The 27188-nt window shown below is 50.7% G+C and overlaps 1 long non-coding RNA gene across 1 annotated transcript; it reads right to left on the bottom strand.

Annotated features, from left to right (window-relative positions):
- Positions 1 to 50: 50 nt before the first annotated feature.
- LOC133759521 (uncharacterized) lies at positions 51 to 26541 on the bottom strand. Its single transcript, XR_009865900.1, has 3 exons — positions 26467 to 26541; positions 7440 to 7670; positions 51 to 321 (listed from the first exon to the last, which is right to left on the bottom strand). It is a non-coding gene; the product is annotated as an uncharacterized LOC133759521 (long non-coding RNA).
- Between the last annotated feature and the right edge of the window lie 647 nt (positions 26542 to 27188).

The following is a 27188-nucleotide window of genomic DNA, read 5'->3' as shown; positions in this document are numbered from 1 at the left end:
AATGTTTGAGATCAGAAACAAGACCAAGACACCTGGTAATATGATTTTGTCTCCACAGTGGACTGAGAGTGCCTAGCCAATGCAACAAGCCAATAAAGCAAAATCAAGAAACAAAAGGTATAAAGATTGGAGATGATGAATTGTCATAAGTGAGCGGTCTTCAGAAAAGTGGAAAGTGCCGATTGTGAAAAGACCACACATGGATTTCAAAAGCTTTTTGTGCCAAAATAAACTCAACTTTTACTCTGATTCAGTGAACCGAGGTCTGTGTGTGTTTCCAAGGCTTTGTTTCCAGGCTCTTTCTAAATGGTAGGGAGTGAACTAAAAAACAAAACAAAACAAAAAAACTAATGAGTAAATCATTTTAGTAAATGTCCAAGTAACTCTTCAAGACATCTTTGGCTCCTAATTCACTCGCTTATTCTCTGATCAAATGGAGAAATCAGTGCATGGTCTCTTCTTGGCCTGTCCCCCCTGACCTTTGCCTGTCACCCCTGTCCTGGACCACGTGTGGTCTTACCCCTTCTTACTACAGAGATCATTCCCTTTCTTTTTTATAAAGATAGATTGATTAATTAATTTTATTTATTTATTTATCTGAAAAGCAAAGATACAGAGAGAGAGAGAGAGAGAGAATTTCCTATCTGCTGGTTCACTTCCCAAATGACTGCCATGGCCGGGACTGAGCCAAGTCAAAGCCAGGAGCCTGGAACTCCATCCAGGTTTCCCACATGGGTGCAGGGCCCCAAGCACTTGGGCCATCTTCTGCTGCTTTCCCAGGTTCATTAGTAGAGAGCTGGATCAGAAATGGAGCACCTGAGACTCGAACCGGTGCCCAAGTGGGATATCAGTGCTCAGCCAGTGGCTTAACCCACTACTCCACAGTGCCAGCTCCTAAATCTCATTTATAGAACCCAAAACTAACAAAAACCTAAAAAGAAAACTCAAACAAATAATCCAAATGACTCATAAGCCAGCAACCAACCATTCGTCCATCAAGACACTCAGCTGGGCCGACGCCGTGGCTCAACAGGCTAATCCTTCGCCTAGCGGTGCCGGCACACCAGGTTCTAGTCTCGGTCAGGGCGCCGGATTCTGTCCCAGTTGCCCCTCTTCCAGGCCAGCTCTCTGCTATGGCCCGGGAGTGCAGTGGAGGATGGCCCAAGTCCTTGGGCCCCTGCACCCGCATGGGAGACCAGGAGGTCAAAAAAAAAAAAAGACACTCAGCCATCCCACGAGTGTTCACTGCACACTTACAAAGTGCCAGGCACCGGATTAGGTTATTGGAGTCAATCAGTAACAAAAGGGACATAACCCCTGTCCTTATGGAGGTGACACTGTGGGAGGTGGGGGTGGGGGTGGGGATGGGGGGGAACAGATCGTAGACAACACATAGAATTGTACCTGCAGACAGAAACCACATGGGAGACTGCAACTCAGAGAATGTACCGTAAAGAATTACTAACTAGACTTAAAGTTGTTCATAGGGAAGAGAAAAAAGAGAAGGTTAAGGTATCGTGGAGGGAGCAACTGCCAAAAGCAGCTACCTCCAGTAGGGCCAAGGAAACAGCGGGGAGACTAGGAATTATACAACTTAGACGCTGAGAGGAAGGCGCCCCACGGAGCTAATCTCAGACTGAGGAGCAGGCTCTGCTGGCTGGTGCTGGTCTCTCTGGAAGGAGCAAGGGAGTTGCTGCTGCAAGTGATGACTGCGTGCATGTGAGCTCTGCCAGAGGAAGTTAGATGCAAGTTGACCTCTGCCACTGCTGGGGAGAACAGGAGCAACCAGGAAGCAGCAAGTCCCTTCTCCCTGCTTGCGGTGGTGAATTCTACGTGTTCACTTGGCGAGACCGCGGTACCAGGGATTTGGTCGAACGCCTCCTAGCTGTCACTGTGAAGGCACTGTCTTAGATGAGACTGGCATTTAAATCTGTAGACGTTGGGTGAAGCCAGTTACTCTTTATGACACGGGTGGGCCACGTGTGATCAGTTGAAAGCCTGAAGAGGAAAGGATCCACTTCCTGCAAGGCAGAGGGCAATTCTGCCCCCAGACTGCCTTGGGATTCAGGCTGCAACATCTGCTCTTCCCAGGGTCCCCGGCCCACAGCCTGCTCTGCAGACTGCGAACTTGCCAGCCCACACAACGGCATGTGCCAGCTCCTTAACAATACATCTCTCTCTCGGGAGATGCCTACGTATTTGATTGCTTCTGTCCCCCTGGGGAGCTCTGACTAATGCACTCCTCCACCCTTGCAGCTCCCCTCTCGCACCACCCACTGGCAGAGTGGAGCAGCCAGGCAGCTGGTAAACCAGAAATTCAGTTTAGGGTCTTAGCCCCAGCAAAGAATATAGGAGAGTGGGTTGGAGCTAAAAGACAAGAGTCATCCCCCGGCATCCGCGGGGGATTGGTTCCAGGATCCCCCAGAGGCATCCGAATCCATGGATGCTTCGTCCCTTCTTGTCAAATGGCATAGCATCTGCATGTAACCTACGCACATCCTCCCATTGCTAGGGTTTCAACCAAGTTTGACTCCCCAGACTCAGGCAGACATCTAAGCCCCAAAGTCTTTGGTTAATGGTCAAGGTCAGGTCATGGATTCATGCTGATGGATTAAGGGTGAGTCTTGATCTAATTATGGCATCTGGGAGGTGGGCCTTGTGGGCTGTCTTCAGGCCGCTGGAGGAAAGGGTTGGTTGTGTAAGCAGAGCATCCTATCTGTCTCTCTCTTCCTCCTGGCTCCAGCATCCTCTAGCCTCACCTGATGCCTAAAGGTTGCCTGATGTTGAAGCGTGAACCTCTAATCTCTATGCTGCAACGAACACTCTCTCTCCCAAGTAACTCCCCTCGGAGACTTTAGTTAAAGTAATGCAAAGCTGGCCGATACACTGGCATACTTCAAAGCACATCTGTGTTGCTTCTACCATCTCATAGGATGTAAATGCTGTGTGATTAGTAGCTGTACTATGTTTTATATAATAATGACAAGGAGAAAAAACATGTTCAGTGCAGACAAATTTTTTTCAAAAAATTTTCTTAAGATTTATTTATTTTTGAAAGTCATAGTTATATAGAGAGAGGCAGAGACACACAGAGAGATCTTCCATCCAGCTGGTTCTCTCCCCAAATGACCACAACGGCCAGGGCTAGGCCAGGCTAAAGCCAGGACCCTGGAGCTTCATATGGTCTCCCACTTGGGTGCAGGGGCCCAAGAACTTGCGCCATCTTCCACAGGCTGGAGCAGGGAGCTAGATTGGAAGTGGAGCAGCCAGGACTGCTGGCATCATAGGTAGCAGCTTTGCTCGCTAGGCCACGGTGCCTGCCTCTGCAAATATTTTTGATCCACACATGTGGAACCTGCAGATACAAAGAGCTGAACTTAACTTGTAACTGCACAAGATAAATAAGTGAACTATGTTGGAGGATGATAAGGTCCATCTGGGAAATGGAGTGTGAGAAGAGGATCAGGAATATGGCAGTACATTAGGGTTTTAAATAGTGTGACCATGGTGGGCCGTATGGAGAAGGTGGTCTCTGAGCCGTAACTTAAGGAAGTGGGAGGGGCCAGCGCTGTGGCATAGAAGGTTAAGCCTCCGCCTGCAGTGCTGGTATCCTAAATGGATACCAGTTCGAGTCTCGGCTGCTCCACTTTTGATCCAGGTTCCTGCTATGGCCTGGGAAAGCAGCAGGAGATGGCCCAAGTGCTTGGGTCCCTGCACCTACATGGGAGACTCAGAAGAAGTTCCTGGCTCCTGGCTTCTGCCTGGTCCAGCCCCAAGGCCGCTGCTGCTATGTAGGGAGTAAACCAGCAGATGGAAAATCTCTCTCTCTCCTCTCTGTATATCTGCCTTTCAAATAAACAAATAAATCTTTTAAAAAAAAAAAGTGGAAACAGTTATGCAGCTGACACTCTGGAAATCTGAAAATTTGCGGTCCCCACAACGCCCCTCACAACGCCCCTCTCTGCCCAGTGGGGACCAAAGGTCACCTCTTCCCTTGCGGCAGCCTCTTACCTCTCTGGAAATCAGCCCAGTTCATTCAACAAGTATTTCTTGGGCACCTACTCTGTGCCAGCCCTTGTTCTAGCTGGCAGAGGAATTGGGAGTTGACAAAGAGACCAAAATCTCTGGGCCCAGAGCGCTTAGATTTAGTGGAGAGAAACGGTTCATGAACAGCTATGGGAAACACAGCTTGTTGTAAGGGGAAAAATAACACAAGGAAGGGGGAGACAGCAGCCGTGAGTCAAACTGCAGCTGGAATTCTGACACTGAGAGGCAGGCAATGAACAGTGAGCACCTGGGAGTGTCTTGCTGTGCAGAGAGCTTTGGAGCCTGGAGCCTGGGGCCTGCCCTGGTCTCCGGAGGTGACTGAGTCACTGGGATAGAGGACACAATGGGGTTGATCTATGGTCTCAGACACAGTGACAGTTGTGAGGCTGTGAGTGCTGGGAAGAGTGAGATGGGAGGGGCTTGCAAGGAGCGCACAGTTCTCAGCCCCCGACGCTCCTGGGACACGCAAGGGGGGATGTGCAATCTCCCTGGGTGCTCCCAGTGCTCCGGGATGCTCCCCTGACTCCCTGGCCAAGTCCCTGGCCCAGTTCACATGGAACAGCCTTCCCACTGTCCCTGGAGGCCAGACTCACCTAGATTGCCCAAGATACTGGTTTAAAATAGAGGTGGGCATTTGTCCCAGGAGTTAAGATGCTGTGTCCCGTGTGGGATGGGAGAACCTGGGTTCCGGTCCCGGCTCAGCTCAATCCAGCTTCTGCTAATGCAGACCGTAGGAAGCAGCAGGTGATGGCTCAAGTGGTTAAGTCCCTGCCACCCCCACGGGAGACCTGGATTAAGTTCTTGGCTCCCAGCTTCTACCCCTGCCTAACCCCAGGTGTTACAGGCATCTGAGGGACTAACCCAGCAGATGGGAGTTATATCTGTATCTCTCTTCTTCTCTCTCCTTCCTCTCTCACCTTTTCCTTTCTCTCTCTCTCTCTCTCTCTCTCTCTCTCTCTCCTCTCTCCTCTCTCCTCTCTCTCTTTCTGCCTCTCAAATATACATAAATAAACCAATAAAATAAACTACCTCCCTTACAGCATGTCCACTGACAGGTGGAAAATTCGTTCCAAGGATAGAGTCCCTGTTCTGTGTGTGTGATGGTGGCACCCTTGAGGACAAATTTAAAGGTTCTTGTGTCTGAACCTATTTCAGGGTCAATGACAGAGATTTTTCATTAAGAAAAAAATTCAAAATACTCTTCTAAATGCAAGCTCCCAGGGGCCGGCACTGTGGTGCAGCAGGTTAAAGCCCCGGCCTGAGGTGCCGGAATCCCATTTGGGCACCAGTTCTAGTCCCAGCTGCTCCTCTTCCAATCCAGCTCTCTGCTACGGCCTAGGAAAGCAGTATAAGATGGCCCAAGTCCTTGGGCTCCTGCATCCATGTGGGAGACCCAAAAGAAGCTCTTGGCTCCTGACTTTGGATCAGCATAGCTCTGGCCATTGCAGCCATCTGGGGAGTGAACCAGCAGATGGAAGACCTCTCTCTCTGTCTCTACCTCTCTCTCTGTAATTCTGTCTTTCAAATAAATAAAATAAATCTTTAAAAAATAAAATAAAAATAAATGCAAGCTTCTGAACTTGACTATAAAATATATATATATATTCATTTTATTTATGTGAAAGGCAGAGTTACAGAGAGAAAGAGAGAAAGAGAGAGAGTAGGAGACAGAGAGATCTGCTGATTCACTCCCTAAATGGCCTCAACATCTGGGACTGGACCATCTGGAAGCCAGGAGCCAGGAGATTCTTCTGGATCTCCCACGTGGGTGCAGGGGCCCAAGAACTCGGGCCATCCTCCACTGCTTTCTCAGGCACATTAGCAGGGAGCTGGATCAGAAGTGGAACAGCCGGGACTTGAACTGGTGCCCACTTGAGATGCTGTCACTGCAGGCAGTGGCATAACCCACTAGGCCACAACACCGGCCTCTGAACTTGACTCTTTAGAGCCATGAGATTCACTGCTGATCTAACAATGGTTCCATCCAGGGTGGCCCCAGGGCTGCTACTGCACTGCCAATAACTTTCAGGGCCAGCAAAATTCACTTCTTCCAGCTTCTCTGACCCACAGGTGTGTTTAGGAGACAGCACTGCTCGCATTTTTCATGCTCTCTTCCCAGTCAGATGCAAACAGTCTCTATACTGACCCTCTGTGAGACCTGGGTTAGAAAGTCCTTACCTAGGCTGGCGCCATGGCTTAACAGGCTAATCCTCCACCTTGCAGCACCAGCACACCGGGTTCTAGTCCCGGTTGGGGCACTGGATTCTATCCCGGTTGCCCCTCTTCCAGGCCGGCTCTCTGCTATGGCCCGGGAAGGCAGTGGAGGATGTCCCAAGTCCTTGGGCCCTGCACCCGCATGGGAGACCAGGAGAAGCACCTGGCTCCTGGATTCGGATCAGTGAGATGTGCCAGCCGCAGCGGCCATTGGAGGGTGAACCAACGGCAAAAAGAAAAACCTTTCTCTCTGTCTCTCTCTCTCTCACTATCCACTCTGCCTGTCAAAAAGAAAAAAAAAAATAAAGTCCTTACCTAAAACTGAAGATACCTGAGCTGAGCTATCTATCACAAATGGACTCACCTGGCATGACGCCATATGCCAAGATCATTCTAGAAAGCTCTTCTCTGAAACAGAAACTTACCAGGATAAACCCCCCCACCCCCAGCACATACACACACAGCAGACTTTCTCAAGGCCGTGAGAGGACTGATGCTAAGATCAGGAGGAAGCAAATTGGTAGAAGTTGTTCCATCATCTCAGAAACCATTTTAAACAACTGGCATATTCTGCTGCACAAGATACAGGGCTTTGCAGACAAAAAAATAAAAGTGTGGGTAAAGTGACTCACAGAATCAAACAGCTTTGCAATACAAATGAAGGCAGTGGGGTAGGCTGTAGCACATCTCACAGCACTGGTTCAAGTCCCAATTGCTCCACTTCTAATCCAGCTCCCTACTAATGCACCTGGGAAAGCAGCGGAAGATGGCCCAAGTGCTCAGGCCCTGCACCCACATGGGGATCCTGGCTCCTGACTTCAGCCTGGCCCAGCCAAACTGTCATGGCCATTTAGGGAGGGAAGATCTCTGTCTCTCCATGTCTGTCACTCTGCATTTCAAAGAAGTAAAAATAAATCTTTTTTTAAAAAAATGAAAACCACAAGGAAATACCACCATCTACTCCTCAGGAAGCCTAAATAGAAAGGCTGACAATGAGAAGTGTTCACAGGCCCAGAAGCAACTGGAACGTGCTGAAAGCAGCCCGAAATTCTACAACTCCTTGGGAGCCTGTGTGGCAGATTTTCTAAAGCTAAATAAACGCCCACCTCCTCGCCCAGTCATTCCTATCTTAAGGATATACCCTAGAGAAAAGACTGCCAACACAAAAGAAGACAAACCTGGAGAAGGATGTCCACAGCAGCTTTATCTGCACTAGCCATTGCTTGTCCACAATGCCAGCTCGTGACCGATGACGGTGAATGCGCCACGGGGCAGCCGGGCCCTGACACGCTCGCGGCAGCAGCAGCCGCCCCGGAGAGCTGTCTGCACGCTCAGCGAGGTGGACGAGCCGTACCTGGACCGAGGACATCTTTCTTCAATGGCCAAAAGCTGGTGGCTGACTCAGGTGTCTGTTGAAACCGATACGTAATGCTGGCTTGTAGATTTGGGCCTTGGGCGCGCCAGCTGCAGGTGCAAAGCAGGGTGGCCCTGCACAGTCACCAGGTCGGAGCCTTGACTTGGTTGTAACAGACTGCGAAGTGGCACCATCACCACAGGCGCGCTAAGCGTGGGCTCCAGGCTGCGAGGCCTTCACCCTGATGGCGAAACCTAGCAACCTCTGAACACACTGCTTTGTCTCTTTCGACCGCAGCCTGTGCTGTCTTGTGGCTACTTAGGTCTCCTGTGACGTCCTCCTCCTGAAAACGCCAAGCCACCAGGCCAGTTTCCCAAGGAGCTGCACTGATGTCCGAGATACCGACTCTCAGACCCGCAGCTGGTTTCAGCCCCGGGCCCCACAGCCCAACCTCCCTTGCATTCTCTTTAGAAACCTCAGAGCATCCTCACTGAGCAGAACGGCCGCTCTTAAGATGTATGTGTGCAGTTAGTGCAGGTTACGGACTTTGTAACATGCATGCTATCCCACGAAGGGAAACAGGAGGGAAGGAGGGAGGGAAGGGGAGAGGGAGGGAGATAAGAAAGAAAGGAGAAGGAAGAGAGGCCAGCACCTTCCTTGGGAAGGATTCTGAGAAGTCAAATCATCTCCAATTATCTGCTGACTGATCAAAGAGAAGTATGTGCTTAAACCTCGCAAATATGCATCTTCATAAATCAACATAAACACATTAGAACCAATTATAAGCAAAACTCGAGCTGCTGTCAAGTATATATTTTTTTTAAGATTTATTTCTGGGCCGGTGCCACGGCTCATTTAGCTAATCCTCTGCCTGCGGCACTGGCACACCAGGTTCTAGTCCCGGTCGGGGCACCGGATTCTGTCCCGGTTGCCTCTCTTCCAGGCAAGCTCTCTGCTGTGGCCTGGGAGTGCAGTGGAGGATGGCCCAAGTGCTTGGGCCCTGCACCCGCATGGGAGACCAGGAGGAAGCACCTGGCTCCCGGCTTCGGATTGGTGCAGCGCGCCGGCCGTAGCTGCCATTTGGGGGGTGAAACAATGGAAGGAAGTCCTGTCTCTCTGCCTAACTCTGTCAAAAAAAAAAAAAAAAGATTTATTTATTATGTATAAGGCAGAGGGAGAGAGAAAGAGAGAGAGAGGTCTTCCATCCACTGGTTCACTCCCCAGATCCGAAGCCAGGAACCAGGAGCTTCTTCCGGGTCTCCCACGTGGATACAGGGGCCCAAACACTTGGGCCATCCTCTATTGCTTTATCTGCCATTAGCAGATAACTGGGTCAGAATAGAAGCAGCTGGGACACGAACTGGCACCTATATGGGATGCCGGTGCCACAGGCAGAGGCATAGCCTAGAGCCTACTACACCGCCACAGCTCTGCCCCCTTGCTTTTTTTCTTTTCTTTTTTTTTTTAGAGGCAGAGTTACAGAGAGAGAGAGAGGGAGACACACACACACACACACACACAAAGAGAGAAAGAGCACCCATTGGCTGGTTCACTCCCCAAATAGCTGCAATGGCCAGGGCTGGACCAGACCGAAGCCAGGAGCCCTGAGCTTCCTCCAGGGCTCCTACGTGGGTGCAGGGCCCTAAGCACTTGGGCCATCCTCTGCTGCTTGCCCAGGCACAGTAGCAGAGAGCTGGATGGGAAGTGGAGCAGCCAGGACTCAAACTGGCACCCACATGGGATGCCAGCATCAAAGGCAGTGGCTTTACCAGCTGTGCCACAGCACCAGCCCCGGACAGGGATGTTCTACAACCAGAAGTGGTTGGTGGTTACACGAATGGTACAGTACCCAGCCTGCAGACAGAACTCCTACCTCAGCTAGAGTCTGGTGATGCCCTTGCTTCTGCCACCTGCTGCACTGAAGCCACACTCACATGAACTTCAGGAGATAGGACAAGCGTTTGGTGTCACCACTTCAGAAGCAAGACCATTGTCCAACATTAGGGATTGCCCGCATAAATTGTGTCGTGTAATAGTCTTGGAAAAAATCATGAGGCAGAAATCTGTTTATTGGCATGGTCAACTCCACTGGAAATCAAAGAGATTTACATTTAAAACTAAGGATATGTAACTTAGAAGATTATCTGTAGGGGCTTGCATTGTGGCTTAGTGTGTTAAACCATGATCACTGATGCCAGCATCCCATATGTGCGCCAATTCATGTCCCAGCTGCTCCACTTCCAATCCAGCTCCCTGCTAATGCACTTGAGAAAACCAGGGGCAGATGGTCCAGGTACTGGGGCCCCTGCCCCTCATATAGGAGACCCGGCTGAAGCTTCTGGCTCCTGGCTTCAGTCTTATTTGAAAAGCAGAGTTACAGAGAGAGAAGGAGAGGCAGACAGAGAGAGAGCAAGAGTGAGAGCAGGAGCAGGAGAGGAGAGAGAGAGGTCTTCCATCTGCTGGCTCACTCCCCAGTTGGCTGGCTCACCCCTCAAATGGCTGCAATGGCCAGCACTGGTCCAGTACAAAGCCAGGAGCCAGGAACTCCATCTGGTGTTCCACGTGGGCAGAAGGAGCCCAAGTACTTGGACTGTCTTCCACTGGATTGGAAGTGGAGCATCCAGACCTCAAACCAGCACTTTGATATGAGATGTTGGCATCACAAGCAGTGGCTTAACCTGCTGTGCCACAACACCAGCCCCTATAATGAATTACTTTTAAAAGCCACAGAATAGGGACCAGTGTTGTGGCATGGCGGGTTAAGCCTTGCCTGCATCACCAGCATCCCATATGGGTGCTGATTCAAGTCCCGTCTGCTCCACTTCCTATCCAGCTCCCTGCTAACGCACCTAGGAAAGCAGCAGAGGATGGCCTAAGTCCTGGGGCTCCTGCACCCACATGGGAGACCTGGAAGAAGCTCCTGCCTTCTGGCTTCACAGCCAGCTGTTGCAGCCATTAGGGGAGTGAACAGTGGATGGAAGACCTCTCTGTCTCTCTCTCTCTCTGTCTCTTCCCCTGTTCCTCTGTAACTCTGCCTTTCAAATAAATTTAAAAAAAAAATGTTTAAAAGAAGATTGATTTTTTGACAGGCAGTTAGACAGTGAGAGAGAGACAGAGAGAAAGGTCTTCCTTTCCGTTGGCTCACCCCCCCCCCCCCAAATGGCCGCTACAGCCAGCACGCTGTGCCAATCCGAAGCCAGGAGCCAGGTGCTTCCTCCTGGTCTCCCATGCGGGTGCAGGGCCCAAGCACTTGGGCCATCCTCCACTGCACTCCCGGGCCACAGCAGAGAGCTGGACTGGAAGAGGAGCAACCGGGACAGAATCCGGCACCCCGACCGGGACTAGAACCAGGTGTGCCGGCGCCGCAGGTAGAGGATTAGCCTTGTGAGCCGCGGTGCCAGCCAAGAAGATTGATTTTTTAAAAGCCACAGATTAATATGTTTAGGAAACAATTTTCCTCAAATTTCAATGCCTGCAGATCAAGATATATATATATATATATATAAAAGGCCAGGAAAAAAAAACAACTCCTCCCTCCACCAACAGATGGCATTAGCTACAGCGAATGGTCATGGTGACCTGCAGAGAGCTCGTTCCCCTAGGTGCGTGGCTATGCGGTGCCCACGCAGTTGCTCACATATTACCAACCCCATCTTGGCCCATAAGCATAAAGCTGCAGAGAATCCTGACCGTGCTTGTAAGAGGCGCACAATTATAAAAGGAACAAACATAGAGATGGTATTTATTTTGAAAGTGGTGAGAAAATGAGGAATAAAATGCCGCAGGTGCAGATGGAGCGGACTGTCACAGTGGGAAGAGTCTCAAAAGACAAAAAATAAGCAGTGCAGGAAAAGCACTGTGCTTATCCAAGCCAAAAAAAGCTGCAAGGGAGACGCGAGGAGGATGAGGAGGGGGAGAGGGGGAGGGAGGAGGACGAGAAAGTGAGACTGTTTACAGGGAGAAAAATTCAATCTGTGGCTGGATAATCGGGATCAGACCTGTACCAGCTGCTTTGGGAGAAGGCGGTGGAGAAGGGGTAGCATCGAGCATGCCCAAATTCAGGTCAACCTTCACGGGTTTAAGGAGAAGGAAGGGCCACAGGCCCCTGCCCGAAGGCAAGCCCAGGAAGGTGTGGCCAACCAAGCCTGCGAGCAGCCCCACCGCCTGAGCTTCCATCCCCGTTCCAGAGAAGAGAGACCCTGGAGGGGGCAGAGCCTCCCTGAATTGGTCCACGGCCCTGCAGATGGGGGAGGGGCAAGAGCTCTAAGTGACACTGCTTGCTTAACCCACGTGGAGCTTCTGTGTGGCCAGTGGCACCCCACAGCCACCAGGCCCAGGGCAAGGCAAAGGTCTGGCCTCAGATCTGTCAAGCAAACGGCAAGGCAGAACCAAACCAAAGCAAACAGGCCCTAGCCAGACAGGCAGACATCCGCACGCCTACACAAAGCCAAACAAAAACAAAACCCATCTCCTTCGGACCCCCAGCAGCCCAGCACTGCTCCAATGTCAGCAGCAGCCCCAGTTTCAGGATCCAGGCACCCTCTTCCCCAGGGGAGTGGGGCAGAGACCAGACAGATTGGCTCGCTTTTATTTTCCATCACTTCTAGAATCTGTGCTTCCCTGCAGCTGCTATGGTTCCTCCAAGGTCGATTCTAAGGAAAGGAGCCAGCAGTCTCGGCTACTTCATGATCTAAAATGAGAGGGCTCACTGCTTCTTTTAAATTACGGCTGGAAGATCTCTCTCTCTCTCTCTCTCTCTCTTCTTTTCAAAGAAAATAAAACATAAATATGTAAATAAAATTATTGGGGCTAGCATTGTGGCACAGCAGGTAAAGCTGCCACCTGCAATGCTGGCTTCCCATATGAGCGCCAGTTTGTGTCCTGGCTGCTCCACTTCTGATCAGCTCCCTGCTAATGGCCTTGGAAAAGCAGTGGAAGATGGCCCAAGTGCAGGGGCCCTTGCACCCATGTGGGAGACCTGGATGAAGCTCCTGGCTCCTGGCTTCCATCTGGCCCAGCCCTGGCTGTTGCACCCATCTGGGGAGTGAACCAGTGGATGGAAGATGTCTGTCTGTCTCTCTGTCTCTGTAGCTCTGACTTTCAAATAAATAAATAAATAAATATTTAAAACAAAATAAAATATTGTTGAAGTATAATGTGTGTGTAGAAAAAAAATACACAGATTTGGGCTGGCGCCGTGGCTCACTTGGCTAATTCTCCGCCTGCAGCGCCGGCACCCCAGGTTCTAGTCCCGGTCGGGGTGCTAGATTCTGTCCCGGTTGCCCCTCTTCCAGGCCAGCTCTCTGCTGTGGCCAGGGAGTGCAGTGGAGGATGGCCCAAGTGCTTGGGCCCTGCACCCGCCTGGGAGACCAGGAGAAGCACCTGGCTCCTGGCTTCAGATCAGCGCGGTGTGCCGGCCACAGTGCGCCGGCCGTAGCAGCCATTGGAGGGTGAACCAATGGTAAAGGAAGACCTTTCTCTCTGTCTCTCTCTCTCTCTCACTGTCCACTCTGCCTGTCCAAAATGTATATATATATATATATATACAGATTTGAAGTGTGTAGTCTAGTGAGCTTTGACAAATATATATAACAGCAAAATTGATCTCCCAAGCAAGATCTGGGACTCTTTCCTCATGATTAAGTTCAGGGGTGACTCCTGTTCGGGTTTTTACAACCATGGATGCAGTTAGCACTCCAGATCCGCAGATGCCCCATCTGTGAATTCAATCAACTACAAATTGAAGCTATTTGGGGGGGAAAGTGAATCTGAATTGAACATGTGCAGACTTTTGCTTGTTGTATTCACTAAACAATTTAGAATAGCAACTATTTACATAGTCTTTATGTTGTACTCAGTATTATAGGGAACCCAGAGAGGATTTAAAGTACACAGGAGGGTTGCGTAGGTTATGGGAAAATGCTATGCCATTTTACATAAGGAACCTGAGCATCTGTAGACCTTGGTCTCCTCGGGGGTCCTGGAACCAATCCCCCGTAGGTACTGGTTGTTTCTATCCGTTCTCGAACTTCACAGCAAAGGAATCACACAGAATGCATCTTTGTGTCTTGCTTCTCCCACTCAATCCTAAATGTGTTTTTAAATTTAACCAACCAAGTTTATTTTTTAAAAAGGCTTATTTATTTGAAAGGCAGAGTGATGGGGGGGCGGGGAGAAAGGCGGTAGAGAGAGAGAGAGAGAATCTTCCATCCACTGATTCACTCCCCCAAATAGCCAAAGCTGTCCCCGAACAAACCCGGGAGCCAGGAACTCCATCCTGGTCTTCAACAAGCATGGCAGGGGCCCAAGCACTTGGGCCATCTTCCACTGCTTTTCCAGGCTCGTTAGCGGGGAGCTGGAGCGGAAGCAGGGCGGCTAGGACTGAAGCTGGTGCTCATATGGAACGCCACTGCTACATCACAACGCCAACCCCAAAGTTTGCTTCTGAAGAAGGATTGAAGGGTGGCTGAACACACAGAGCAGAAACCTTTGTGTCACCCTAGTACTATGTGCTTTTGGGGTACCCCACTTCCCTCAGTGTGTGCGCCCATATGTGTTCCACTTATCTGGAACAAAATGGAATGACAAATCTTTGCCTGAACGCAAAGTCATAGAAGGAAACATAACCGACCTCAAGGCAGCAAACATGAAGCCACGTGAGAACACTGATGACCACAGGTGTGAAATCATTGCTCTTGGTCACCAAAGGGGCAGAAGGGGAGGCTCTGCGTCCTGGGTTCTCAGCCTTGGGTCCCATGTCCCACTCTCCCCCTCCCACAAGACTCCCACAGCTGTGGGCTGTGCTTCCTCAATTGCCCCAAAGTGTGAGGGCATCAGAGGGGCCCACTTATTTCTCAAGGGCAGAGAGAGACTTCCAAGTCATTTTTCACTTTCTAGAATTTTCTTTTCACTATTTTTTTTCTCTTCAAAAGGAATTTTCCTCTTCTTCTGCAAAATGAAAAAATAATCCTTAGGACATTCCAGAAGTCAGTGACCATGACCACAACGGACAGACCCCAAAATGAAGTTCATGGATAAACAGTGACCTCTGAGAATTGCGACAGCAGTACCTAGGGAGTTGGGTCTCTCCTTCGTGTGCACACATCAGTTGTGATCAACAGGAAGACTGTGGCCTCAACAGCTGATGTGCAACACGGCAGGACGCCAGCTGCCTCCTTTCCGGCATTCCTGGCCCCATTTGTATCTCTTCAGGGGCGGCAGCTGGGGCTATCTCCCATGCTCTGTGCCCACATCAGCCCCCTCCAGGCTGCACCCTTAGTGAACAAAAGCCCTCCCTCCGCCCCCTGGCATGGGCCCAGCTTGCGGTGTCTAATGTCCCTCAAACATGCCCAGGCCACTCTTCCCTGGCCCCATCGGTCACCGCCCAGGGCTGCTCTCACCGCCTGACTGGAGCCCGGCGCTCCTCTAACTCGCCCCTCCTCCAGCTTCAGTTTCCCGTAGTCCCTGCCAACTCCCAAGCAAGAAAGATAAAGGAAGTGAAAGGCTAGTGAGCGTGGTGAGAACAGATTGATGCCATAACTGCTGCCTGTAGGGGAGAACAGCGCTCCACTTCAGTTTGTGCAGGCAGAGGGGCAGCAGGGACTACCATGAAAACACTGCCCGCGTGGAAACACCACCAGGCCTGCACCAGGCCTGCACCAGGCCTGAGCCGAGCCGGCAGCAATCACAGTTAGGACCGTGCCCTCCCACAGAGGCTGCGAGACAGAGACCCCAGTGCTCACCCTTCTGATGAGCCCACTTCAAGGTCCTTGCAAGACGCAGGAAATACACACACGTTGAAGGCACAGAGAAAGAGTCTCAGCTGTGAGCCCTTTTGTTGTAAATGCTCTGAGAGCGGGAGGCTGGGGGCCCGTGTTTGACACTGGCTGGAACAAATCCATCTGACAGCCCTGAGCCTCTCCAGACAGGAATCTAGAGGGAGCCCTGGGGACGCCATCTTTGGCTGCTAGAAGCTGCGCTAGGTTGGTCAAGTCTCTCAGGGCGGGCACGTGATCGGAGGTGTTAGGTGCCAAGTGTTCTTGCCGTTCTCACTACCATCACCCCAGACGCTCACCCTTGGGCTTCTGACCTTGCCCTTGCTACTTGCCCACCTGCTAACAACTCCATTCTTGCCCATCAGCTGCCAATGACATCACCATCCCGTCACCACTTGCATATCAGACTCTGGGGCTCACCCGCTGCAGCCGGCAGACAGAGGACCCAGCCTTCTCCATTGCTTGGGTTGCTGATGCTACGACTCCCTCAGCTTTTGCACCCTGAGATTCTCCTCCCCCAGTGCCCCTGTGAGCCAGCACCAAGGCATCCCAGTTACAGCCACACCCTGTGCAAGGGCCAGAGTAGTAAATTCCTTCCTCCTCATTGTGCCTCTCTCCCTAGAACACAATGGCTCCTGAAGTTAATCTTCCGTAGTGCCATCCCCCATCAAACCTGCCAGGGTAAATTTTTGCAAAACCCAAGTCAGGGCAGAGTTCCCCTCCTTTCCCCTGGTGCTCCTCGCCCTGGGTAAACCAACCGTTCTAACCAAGCCACAGAATGCTGTCCTACTCTGCTATCCAATGCGGCTTTCCTCCTGACTCCTCCCCCCATCGGAGAGGCGGCGAGAACATTTACAGCACAGCCCTGTAGGAAGTACTGGAGGATACAGCAGAACAAAGAGTGCACTCTTAGCTTCCGAGTTTCAAATAAGCCTTTGAAGTTTATGGCAGAGGCAGAACACACTGTGCGGGCTGGTTGGTGACACAGAGGGTTAAGTCATTGCTTGTGACACTGGCATCCCATAATCAGAGTATGGGTTTGAGCCCCAGCTACTGTAATTCCAATCCAGCGTCCTGCTAATTCCCCTGGAACAGCAGCACATGATAGCCCAAGTTCATGGGCCCCTGACATCCACACGGGAGACCTGGTTGGAATCCCTGGCTCCTGCTTCAGCCTGGCCCAGACATGGCTGTTGCAGCCATTTGGGAATGAATGGAAGTGGGTGGAAGATTCTCTCTCTCTCTCTCTCTCTCTCTCTCTCTCTCTTTCTCTCTCTCTCTCTCCTCTCTCTCTCCTCTCTCTCCTCTCTCTGTCACTCTGCCTTTCAAATAAGCAAATGTATGTTTTGTTGTGTTACCATTTTGTGAATCTAAGTAAACTGGTATTTTAATGAAGACTAACACGAAGGTGCCTTTACAGCACTCACTCCATTGCGAGCTTTTTCTTGTAACACAAGCTGAAACGGAGCCAAATGGCTGATAGCAGAGGACTCACTGCTTCGTTCTGGCTGGTTGATAAAGCACAGTGGCAACTGTGTGTCCAGGTGCAAATGAGATCGTTTGGTTCTGGATTTTTTTTTCCCCAAACTGGACATCTGGTGGCTAACACAAGACACGTTCCAGGGCAGTAAACGCTATAGTCCTCAGACTGCCACTTGAGATCCATCTGGCTGTGACTCCCTGCCCTGCGAGAACTTCGGGCAGGCACTGGCTGCAGAGGCTCTGCTGGGGTGAAGGGCCCTTGACCGTCATCGCTGATGGCTGATGGCAATCAGGAACCGCCCAGTGTCACCTTGAAGGGCCGCGTTTTCCTGGACCGTTTAGAAAATGTCCTCTGCGGATGCTTGGTGCTTGGTTTGTTAATAGCACTCTGGGCTCAAATCATTCTCTTTCATCCGTCTCATCTTTCATGTATTCCTTTCATTTGGTTTTGCTTATTCTGCTTTTGTGTGCATCGCCATAAACTGATCGATTGGTCTCATCTTTGCCCCACTTGGCTTGTCATTTGATTAAAGGGCCAAAGCCGCTGCCTCTCAGGCCAGCGCTGTGGTGCAACAGGTTAAGCCGCCACTGCTTGTGATGCCAATATCCCGTCTCAGCGTGCCCGTTCACATCCCAGCTACTCTGTTCTGATCCAGCTTTCTCTGCTTTTCCTGGGAAAGCAGCAAAAGATGGTCCAAGTGCCTGGGCCCTTGCACCCGTGTGGGAGACCCAGAAGACGCTCCTGGCTCCTGGCTACAGATCGGCCCAGCTTTGGCTGTTGTGGCCATTTGGGGAGTGAATCAGTGGATGGAAGACCTCTCTCTCTGTCTTTCCCTCTCTCTGTCTGCAACTCAGCCTCTCAAATAAATAATCTTTAAAAATAAACAAATACATAAATCTTTAAAAATACATTCAATGCACCAAATTCGGCTCTGATTTGGTAGAGGAAAAAAACCTTGGAAAAATCGTAATCCTTGAGGTTGAAATTGTCATTGGGTATTAGAGAAACTGGCCATCCTGGCTGGTGCAGTGTGACAGGACAGGAGGAGCAAAACCTCACCCTACTGAGGCCCACAGCAGCTGGGTCCCAGCAGCCCCCTGCTGACTCTAGCTGTACAAATGAGTCCAAGCCAAGACCAGTGGAAGGAAGCCCAGCCCTCCTCAAACAGCTGCCCACAGAATCCTGAGCAAATGAAACAGTTATTGTCACAAGTCCCTAAGTCTGAAAGGGCTACTGGCAGGGACCAAAGAAGCTCCTGGCTCCTGGCTCCTGGCTCTGGCCATTGTGGCCATTTGGGGAGTGAACCAGTGGATGGAAGACCTTTCTCTGCCTCTCCCTCTCTCTGTCTGTAATTATGCCTCTCAAATAAATAAATAAAGTTTTCTTTGGCAGGCGCCGCGGCTCACTTGGCTAATCTTCCGCCTGCGGCTCCGGCACCCCGGGTTCTAGTCCCGGTTGCTCCTCTTCCAGTCCAACTCTCTGCTGTGGCCCGGGAAGGCAGTGGAGGATGGCCCAAGTGCTTGGGCCCTGCACCCACATGGGAGACTAGGAGGAAGCACCTGGCTCCTGGCTTCGGATTGGTGCAGCGCGCCGACCGTAGCGGGCATTTGGGGGGTGAATCAATGGAAAAGGAAGACCTTTCTCTCTGTCTCTCTCTCTCTCTCACTGTCTAACTCTACCTGTCAAAAATAAATAAATAAATAATTTTTAAAAAGCGCCTAAAAATAGCCAAGGCGAGAGGGGCACTCTGGTCCCTTACCCCCTCCCAAAAACAGAGCAAGTCCTGGGGCACAGCTGCCCTCGGGTGCCTGCAGTAGGAGGGAGCTGAGGCCAGGAGAGATCTGCCCACCAGCCCCATTCGATACCCCCATCCTTCCAGCCTCTCCTCCCTGAGCACCTGCCTGCAGAAGCCCTGGGTCTCCTCACATTCTCACACCTTCCTTCTCTTGGTCCAACTCACAACATGGGCAGAGTAGGTTCTAACGGCCCCTTTGGATCTTCGGTTTCCAAGGGGCTCTTCCGTCCCTATAGAAATCTGTGGGCCATTCTCCTATTGAGTTGCCCTATGTCAAGCTCATTTCCAGGCCCAGTCACAGAGCCTAAGAGGGTAGTGGTAAAGTTTGTCCCCACTACAGAAAGAAATAACAGAATTGTTTATATATAGCACAAGTCTCCTGTTTTCAAAGATGGTTATAGAGCAGGTGTTTGGCCTATTGATTTAAGACAATGTATTGAGACACCTGCATCCCATATCGAAGTGACAGGGTTTGGGGTCCATGCTGTGGCAGCAGCCCATATGGGCACTGGTTCAAGTCCTGGCTGTTCCCTTCAGATCCAGCTCCCTGCTTCCCTGCTGATGGCCTGTGAAAGCAGTGGAAGATGGCCCAAGTGTATGGGAGACCAGGAACAAGCTCCTGGCTCCTGGCTTTGGATCAGCCCAGCCCTGGCCATTTCGGCCACTTGGGGAATGAACCAGTGGATGGACTATCTCTCTGTGTATCCCTCTCTCTGTGTAACTCTGACTCTCAAATAAACAAATAAATACTTTTTTTAAAAAAAAAGTGATTGGATTTGAGTTCCAGCTCTATTCTAATTCCAGCTTCCTACTAACACACATCCTGGGAAACAGCACTGATGGCTCAAGTATGTGGGTCCCTGACACTCTTGGGGGAGGCCCAGACAGAGTTCCTGGCGTCAGCGTGGCCCAGCTCCAACTATTGAGGGCATTTGGGGAGTGAACCAGCAGATGGAAGATTTCTCTGTGTGTGTGTGTGTGTGTGTCACTCACCCTTTTTGTCACTCTGCCTTTCCAAAAAAAAATGAATGAATCCTTAAAAAAATTAAATAGAGACTGGCATGTGGTATTGCAGGTAAAGCTGCCACCTGCAATGCTAGCATCCCATATGGGAGCCAGTTCAGCTGCTCCACTTCCAATCCAGCTCCCTGCTAACCTAATGGGAAACCTGGAAGAAGCTCCTGGCTCCTGGCTTCAACCTGGCCTCTGTGCTGGCCATTGTGGCCATCTGGATAATGAACCAGTGGGTGGAAGATTTCTCTCTCTGTCTCTCCTCTCTCTCTGTAATGCTTTCAAATAAATAAATAAATCTTTAAAAATAAAATAAAATGAATCTAAAAAATAAAATAAAATAATTTGGTCTCAAAACCTGACTGCACAGGACCAACCTCACCGAGTATTTGTGAGGAGGTCAGTGAGATGTGTCCAGTGAAGGGTGGCACGCTGACATAAGGATCAGCTTGGGCTGAAGGCCAGAGACAAGAGGCAGATACAAGAAAAGCTTTCCGGGGCAGGCGTTGGGGCAGAGGTGAAGCTGCTGCCTGGGATGCCCACAACCTGTAACAGAGCACCTAGGTTCAAGTCTCAGCTCTGCTCCACATTCCAGCTTCTGACCGTGCAGACCGGGGAGGCGGCAGGTGATGATCAAGTGCTTGGGTCCCTGCCACCTATGTGAGAGACCCAGATTGAATTCTGGGCTCCTGGCTTCAACCTGGCCCAGACCTGGCATTTAGAGAGTGAACTAACAGATGGAAGAGCTCTGTCTCCCTCTCTCTCTCCCTTTCAAATATACAAAAATAAGCACATGCAGCCCAAATCACAACAGCTAAGATATAGAATCAACCAAAATGTCCATCAACTGAAAACCGGATAAAGAAATTATGGGGGGCCGGCACTGTGGCGCAGTGGGTTAATCCTCCGCCTGCAGCACCAGCATCCCTTATGGGAGCCGGTTCTGGTTCTGGCTGTTCCTCTTCCAGTCCAGCTCTCTGCTGTGGTCTGGGAAAGCAGTGGAGGATGGCCCGGGTTCTTGGGCTCCTGCACCGTGGCTCCTGGCTTCAGATTGGCGCAGCTCCAGCTGTTGGGGAGTGAACCAGTAGACTGAGGACCTTTCTCTGTCTCTCCCTTTCACTGTCTATAACTCCATCTCTCAAATAAATAAATAAAATCTTTTAAAAAAAAAAAAGAAATTATGGGATACATACACCATGGAATACCACACAGTGGTGGAAAAAAATGAAATCCTGTTGTTTGCAACAAAATGGATGCAACTGGAAAACACTATCCTTAGTGAAATAAGTCAGTCCCAAAAGAACAAATGCCATATATTCTCCCTGATCAGTGGTAACTATTAGAGCACTTAAAACATAATCTATAGAAGTGAAATTGACACTTTGAGATGCAATGACTTTGAACAACTCTTATCTCTACAGGAACAGTTTTTAATACTATTTGTTGAGCTCTTTACTTAGTATAGAGTTAATCCTATCTGTATAAAGTTAATTGAAGGGGGGACTGGTGCCGTGGCTCACTTGGTTAATCCTCCGCCTGCAGCGCCGGCATCCCATATGGGCGCCAGGTTCTATTCCCAGTTGCTCCTCTCCGGGTCCAGCTCTCTGTGGCCCGGGAGGGTAGTGGAGGATGGCCCAAGTGCTTAGGCCCCTGCACCCCACGTGGGAGAACCAGAAGAGGCTCCTGGCTCCGGCAGTTGCAGCCATTTGGGGAGTAAATCCACAGATGGAAGATCTTTCTCTCTCTCTCTCTCTCTCTCTCTCTCTCTCTCTCCCTCTCTCTCTCACTCTGCTTTTCAAATAAATAAAATTAAACAAAGAAAATCTTTAAATTGTCAAGATCCTCATTTTTGTATTATTGCTATACACATTTATGTATAAATCTCTATGTGAACATCTATTTTCATGTTTTGGGTAATAACAGCAATAGAATAGTTGGATGATATGGTAAGTATATCTTAAATTTTATAAGAAACTATCAAATTGCATGTGTTTTTTTAAAAATGTATTTTTTCCCAGACACCTTTTATTTAAGGTATACAAACTTCATGTATTTCATAAGCACAATTTTGGGAACATAGTGATTCTTCCCACCCTACCCACCCCCTCCCACCTGCACTCCCACCCTTCTTCCTCTTCCCTCTCCTATTCCTACTCTTAATTTTTATTGTGATCTATTTTCAATTAACTTTTTTATTTTATTTTTTATATTTATTTGATAGATAGAGTTATAGACAGTGAGAGCGAGACAGAGAGAAAGGTCTTCCTTCAGTTGGTTCACTCCCCAAATGGCCGCAATGGACAGCGCTGAGCTGATCTGAAGCCAGGAGCCAGGTGCTTCCTCCTGGTCTCCCACGTGGGGTGCAGGGGCCCAAGCACTTGGGACATCTTCCACTGCTTTCCCAGGTGCACCAACAGGGAGCTGGATCAGAAGTAGAGCAGCTAGGACTCAAACTGGCACCATATGGGATGCTGGTGCTGTGGGCCGGAGCTTTAACCCACTTTGCCATAGGGTAGGCCACAGATTTTTTTCTTTCTAATTTTTATTGACACAAAGAGAACAGATTTCATGTATTTCATAAGTTTTTGTTTTTGTTTTTGTTTTTTTGTGACAGGCAGAGTGGACAGTGAGACAGACAGAGAGAAAGGTCTTCCTTTTGCCATTGATTCACCCTCCAATGGCCGCCACGGCTGGCGCACCGTGCTGATCTGAAGCCAGGAGCCAGGTGCTTCTCCTGGTCTCCCATGGGGTGCAGGGCCCAAGCACTTGGGCCATCCTCCACTGCCTTCCCGGGCCACAGCAGAGAGCTGGCCTGGAAGAGGGGCAACCGGGACAGAATCCAGTGCCCCGACAGGGACTAGAACCCAATGTGCCAGCACCGCAAGGCAGAGAATTAGCCTAGTGAGCCACGGCGCCGGCCTGCATTTCATAGTTTAAAGGTCTTAACCGACTTTATTTACTATTCTAGAACTGGGCAATATTTATGTAGTGAAGAATAAATATTCCAGTAGGTTGGGCAGAGGAACTTGGTTTTATAGACAGAAAGGAGCTAAAGAAAGCAGAAACAGGGACCAGAAGAAGCTCCTGGCTCCTTGGCTCCAGATCAGCTCAGCTGTAGCCTTTGCGGCCATTTTGGGAGTGAACCAGCGGATGGAAGACCTCTCTCTCCCTCTCTCTCTGCCCCTCTGTAACTTTACCTCTTAAATAAAGTCTTAAAAAGAAAAAAAAGAAAAAGAAGAAAGAAAGAAAGCAGAAAGAAAGAACAAAAGAAGTAGATTAGTCACTTCCAAGTCACCTTCTTCATAAAGTGGGGACAGGGAGACAGAGCAGCAGAAGGTAGCTGATTGGCTAATATCAGGTTGCCCTTTGTGTAAAGATTAAGCAGAAGGAACCTCATCCTCGCACCCATTGACAGGGGCCTGCCTGGAAGATGTGGCTGTTATCTCTGGAATCTGATTGCCCAGGAGGTTTCAGCGTGGTGATGTGATCTTCAGCAGGAGTGACTACTTTTTTAAAAATATTTATTTTTTTTGAGAGGCATAATGACAGAGAGAAAAGGAAGCAGGGACACAGACACAGACACAGCTCTTCCATCTGCTGGCTCAGTTCCCAACAGCCAGAGTCAGGCCAGGCTGAAGCCAGGAACTCCATCGGATCCCCCACGTGAGTGGCAGGCCTCCAAGCTCTGGGGTCATCTTCTGCTGCCTTCCCAGGTGCACCAGCAGGAAGCTGGATCTGCAGAGGAGCCTGCAGAACTGCAAGCTCTGCTTAACCGAGACCACATCACAGTGCTGGCCCTGTTAGGTAGGAAGTCAGAAATCGAGCCTGTGTGTGTGTGAGGGAGACAGGCCTGAAGACCAGCACCTGCAGCAGAAGCTCCAGGAGCCCAGCATCTTGTACTTCCGTCCTGCTCAGACCCTGAAAACCTCCCAGGTGGTCCCAGCCCTTCGCAGCTCCCAGGAGAATTCTCTCTCCTCAGGACCAAATGGGTTACCTGACCTGATAACCTGGGGCAATAAAACCTTCACAGACGCCCTAAGGGAAGCCCCTCTGCTCTGCCCAGAGCCAGCAAATCTGGGGAGGAATTTGCTAATTTTCACCCAACAAACCCTTCTGCCAGGACTCTCCCTCCTTTGTCTTGGAGAAGAGGGGTAGAAGGGCAAAGACGCCCTTAAAAACCTAGGGAGGGCCGGCGCCGTGGCTTAACAGGCTAATCCTCTGCCTTGCGGCGCCGGCACACCGGGTTCTCATCCCGGTCGGGGCGCCGGATTCTGTCCTGGTTGCCCCTCTTCCAGGCCAGCTATCTGCTGTGGCCAGGGAGTGCAGTGGAGGATGGCCCAAGGGCTTGGGCCCTGCACCTGCATGGGAGACCAGGAGAAGCACCTGGCTCCTGCCTTCGGATCAGCGCGATGCGCCGGCCGCAGCGGCCATTGGAGGGTGAACCAACGGCAAAAAGGAAGACCTTTCTCTCTGTCTCTCTCTCTCTCACTATCCACTCTGCCTGTCAGAAAAACAAAAAACAAAACAACAACAACAAAAAAACCTAGGGAGTCCAAACAGACTGTGTGCTCAGCTCTCTGCTCTCTGCTGAGCCGCCCCCTGCCCAGGTTACTCCCTTCATTCAACCATGTAACCTCGCTCTCCCCCAGTCCTAGCGACTGGGCGCTCTCCCTCTCTCTGTCCCTTCCATTCCGATGGATGCCCTATTCCTAATAAAGCCTCATCACTCCACTCTCTGTCTCACGCCTGAATTCTTTCTTGCGTGAAGACGAGAACCCCAGGGCTTCCATGGCCTTCTGACAGCCCCATGGCTTCTGTATTTTTATTTAGCATTTGTAATCATCAAAAACTGGAAACAATCCAAACACCCATCAACATGAAAATGGATCACCCTGCTACAGGGAAACCAACAACAACCTTGGTTCTGGTCACGTGGAAGAATTTCCACACCGACAAGGCAGTGAGCAAAGCAAGATTTACTGACATCAGAAACCTCCTGCCCCAGCAGTCAGGAGGGGGCTCCAAGAGAGGAAGACCCTGGAAACTGGTGGAAGTGGAGTCTTTTAAGCACTATTTGGGGACCAATCAATCAAGGGCGGGGACAAAACCCTGTCTAGCCTGCTCCTGATCAAATAAAAAAGCCCTCCGAAGGGTGGGGTGGGTAACTTCTCTATTCTCACGACAAAACTAGAAACTCAGAAGGCTGGGATCGGCACTTCAACCTTGCTAAAGGCAGCTTTTGTGGAGAAGCACGCATCTTGTTCATTTTTAAAGGCCCCCCCTCCTTCTCTCATTCCAACAGGGGCCTGACCTAACTGCCTGTTAGCCCATGTAACTACCACAACCCCAGACAACGGATCCAAAGAGCACAGACAGCAGCCACACAGATGAATCTCAAAGGCACTAGGTTGAGTAAAAGATGCCCACCACAAGTGCGCATGTCCTGGGGATTCCTAGTACATGGGAACTTCTAGAAAAGGCACAGCTGTTCTGTGGGACAGATGCAGATCACAGGGTGCCTGGGGCTAGGAGCCGGGTAGGAGGGGTACCTGCAAAGCCACAGGACACTCGCACTTGGAGGTTATGGAGAAGTTACCTATCCTGATAGCAGTGATCATCACCCGTGTGCACACTTGGTAGAAACTCATCAAACTGTACACTGAAAATGGGAACCTTCTTTAGTAGGTGTACCTCAATGAACTTGAACTTCTAGAAAATGTTCCGCTTTAGCAGGCTCTCAAAGGCAAGCTCTGACTGCAGCAAAGGGAATGTGACAATGGAAGGAAGCTCTCCCAGGATCCACACTAAGCCATTCCGATCCAAAAGCTGGGGGCAGGTGGGGGAGGTTGGGGCTCAATCCCCAGAAGCCCCCGCCCCCACTCAGTTTGTGGGGATTCAAAGCCTGCTAGAGCCAGACGGATTCCTAAGTCAGTTCACCTTGCCAAGTTCCCCTCCTGCAGCCAGCGCTGACTGAAACTATTTCTGGCCCAGGAGCAACATCCTTGAGAAGTTATCTGGAAGGAGTGGGGGAGGTTGCCACGGCAACCTGTCCCAGGCCCAGCCCTGGCAGGGCTCCAAGGCACACAAATAAGCCATTGGAATGCAGGGCTCTGGGCGAGGTGACCACAGACTTGCCAAGTTTCCAGGAGAACCAACAACATGAGGCCTCAGGCAGGCCCTGGAAGGCCTCAGGAGGGAACCTGGGACCTTAGGATAGGCCCGGGGGAATATCAACCACGCACAGATGACACACGCATGGGGGTGTGCAGCGGCTCACGCACACACGCCCTCCTCCGGGGACAGCAGCACTGCTTCTTGAAAGAGTCTGCTGGGGCCGGCATTGTGGCGCAGCAGGTTAAGCTGCTGTTGCAACACCAGCACCCCGTGTTGGAATGCCAGTTAAGTGCCATTCAACTCCGTGGTAAAGTGCCTGGGAAAGCAGAGGATAATGGCCCAAGTGCTTGGACCCCTGCCACCCACGTGGGAGACCTGGATGGGTCCCTGGCTCTTCTCTTTGACCTGGTCCAGCCCCAGCTGTTGAGAACATTTAAGAAGTAAACCAACAGATGGAAGACCTACCCCGCCCCCACCACCCTGCCTTCAATCTGCCTTTCAAATAAAATAAAGCGAAGGGAGGGAGGGAGGGAGGGAGGGAGGGAGGGAAGGGAGGAGGAAGGGAGGAATGGGGGAAGAGAAAGGAGGGAGAGATTGTTGAAATCTGGCTTCAGGGTCACATGTAGATTCCAGCCCCAGCTCTAATTCCTACCAGCCACTGGCGCTTCCTCACCTCCACGTCCTCACCCCAAGGTCATGTCCAGAGACCTTCCAGGATCGTCTTAAGCCGGACTGCAGCCTCCCGTCTCCCCCAAGCCTCTGCCCTACTTGGCTTTTCTCCACCCCTTGGCACCAGTTGCCCTACTCTGATTGCCTTGTTAATGTCAGCTCTGGGAGGGCTGAGATTGAGGTCTGCCTCCTCCAGGCTCTGTGTCCAGCAGCTAGCACAGTGCCCAGCACATAGTAGGTACACAAGCAATGCTGCTGAGTGAGTACCTGGAGCATGCCACACCCCAGGAGTAACGTGAGGTGCTGGGGTGAGCGCCCGCCTTTAGCAGGGGCATCAGCGCCCTTGCCAGGCACAGCCTGTGCTGGGTACCTTGCCCTTAGCACCTCGGTCCACACCGAAGAACCACTTTCAGGAGCCGGGATTGGCAGAGCAGTTAGGATGCCTCTTGGGACACCTGCATCCCACACTGGAGTGTCTGGTTCAAAGCCATTACGCCACTTCCAATGTGGCATCTCTGCAAGTGCACCCTGGGAGGCAGCAGGTGGTGGCTCAAATACTTGGGTCCCTTCCACACATGGGAGTCTCTCTCTCTCTCTTTCCATCTCTCTGCCTTTTTTTTTTTTTTTAAAGATTTATTTATGTATTTGAAAGCTAGAGTTACACAGAGAGAGAAGGAGAGGCAGAGAGAGAGAGGTCTTCCATCCGCTGGTTCACTCCCTACATGG

Source organism: Lepus europaeus, chromosome 5 (genome assembly GCF_033115175.1).
Source record: "Lepus europaeus isolate LE1 chromosome 5, mLepTim1.pri, whole genome shotgun sequence".
NCBI classification, from domain to species: domain Eukaryota; kingdom Metazoa; phylum Chordata; class Mammalia; order Lagomorpha; family Leporidae; genus Lepus; species Lepus europaeus.
Note: the sequence above shows the minus strand (reverse complement) of the source record. Positions and strands in the feature narration are given on the sequence as shown.